Source organism: Palaemon carinicauda, chromosome 20 (assembly GCF_036898095.1).
Source record: "Palaemon carinicauda isolate YSFRI2023 chromosome 20, ASM3689809v2, whole genome shotgun sequence".
Lineage (NCBI taxonomy): Eukaryota > Metazoa > Arthropoda > Malacostraca > Decapoda > Palaemonidae > Palaemon > Palaemon carinicauda.
The window spans coordinates 114001208-114003262 of record NC_090744.1 but is presented as its reverse complement, the minus strand read 5'-3'; positions in this window follow the sequence as shown (position 1 = coordinate 114003262).

Sequence of the window (2055 nt, the reverse complement as noted above, 5' to 3'; positions counted from 1 at the left end):
ACATTTTAAGGTTATTGTTCCGGAGATTATGGCGTCTTCGGGATGCCTTTTATTAAATGTTTTTATTTTTCCTCAGGATGTGTTTTTTTAATGTTTTTATTTTTCCTCAGGATGTGTTTTTAAATGTTTTTATTTTTCCTCAGGATGTGTTTTTAAATGTTTTTATTTTTCATCAGGATGTGTTTTTTAAAAGTTTTTATTTATCCTCAGGATGTGTTTTTAAATGTTTTTATTTTCCTCAGGATGTGTATTTAAATGTTTTTATTTGTCCTAAGGGTGTGTTTTTAAATGTTTTTATTTTTCCTATAACGTGATCAGCTAAGTTAGCCGTGAGGATTGGTTCGAATATTCTGCGTATATAACTTGTGAAATAAAATCATTTGTATATATAAAAATATTTATGAGAGAGAGAGAGAGAGAGAGAGAGAGAGAGAGAGAGAGGGAGAGAGAAAAGTATGTTTCTATGAGGGCTCAAGATTTTCGGGAAGAAACGCATGTATTTTGGGTATTATTTTCTATTTTTGTCTCTTTTCGTGAGAGAGAGAGAGAGAGAGAGAGAGAGAGAGAGAGAGAGAGAGAGAGGGGGGGGTAAGTTTCTATGAGGGCTCAAAATTTTCGGGAAAGAACGCATATCTTTTTGTGTATTTTTGTCCTTTTTTTTGTCTCCTTTCGTGACTTTTCAGTATGGAAGAGAGAGAGAGAGAGAGAGAGAGAGAGAGAGAGAGAGAGAGAGTATACCCATCACAAGCCTGCAACACATATAATGACGAGAGATATATGATGCACAAGAAGTCATTTTGAACCAGAGATTTCAGTCTCTCTCTCTCTCTCTCTCTCTCTCTCTCTCTCTCTCTCTCGACCACATCAGCGAATTTCATTCAGTGGTATAATGAAGGACAAGCTGATATCAATCTCGGAGTCCCCATCATCAAAGTTGTTAAGGTCTAATTGCGAAAGTTTTATCATTAAATTCTTTTTTCTCACGGACCGGGTACATTTGTAAACCCGGTGAAGGCTCCAGCGGAAGAGGAAAAGGGAAATCTCAGTATTGTTGTCATATGAAAAGGGGATTTAGAGGACTTATTAAACCAGCGCCGTATTTGTTAGGTGGCTATTTCTAATTAGCCCCGTATTTGTTAGGTAACTATCTTCAATTAGCGCCGTATTTGTTGGGAGGTTATCTTTAATTACAACCGTATTGTTAGGCAACTATAATTAATTAGCGTCGTATTTGTTAGTTGGCTATTTCTAATTAGCGCCGTATTTGTTAGGTAACCATCTTTAATTAGCTATCTTTAATTAGCGCCGTATTTGTTGGGTGGCTATTTCTAATTAGCCCCGTATTTGTTAGGTAACTATCTTTAATTAGCTATTTCTAATTAGCACCGTATTTGTTAGGTGGCTATTTCTATTTAGCACCGTATTTGTTGGGGGCTATTTCTAATTAGCCCCGTTTTTGTTAAGTGGCTATTTCTAGTTAGCGCCGTTTTTGTTAGGTGGTTATTTCTAATTAGCACCGTATTTGTTAGGTAACTATCTTTAATTAGCGCCGTATTTGTTAGATGATTTATCAAATTAGCACCGTATTTGTTAAGTAATTATCTTTAATTAGCGCCGTATTTGTTGGGTGACTATTTCTAATTAGCGCCGTATTTGTTAGGTAACTATCTTTAATTAGCTATCTTTGATTAGCGCCGTATTTGTTGGGTGGCTATTTCTAATTAGCGCCGTATTTGTTAAGTAACTATCTCTAATTAGCTATATTTAATTAGCGCCGTATTTGTTAGGTGGCTATTTCTAATTAGCGCCGTATTTGTTAGGTGGCTATTTCTAATTAGCGACATATTTGTTAGGTAACTATCTTTAATTAGCGCCGTATTTGTTGCTATTTCTAATTAACGCCGTATTTGTTAGGTGGCTATTTCTAATTAGCGCCGTATTTGTTAGGTGGCTATTTCTAATTAGCGCCGTATTTGTTAAGTAACTATCTCTAATTAGCTATATTTAATTAGCGCCGTATTTGTTAGGTGGCTATTTCTAATTAGCGCCGTATTT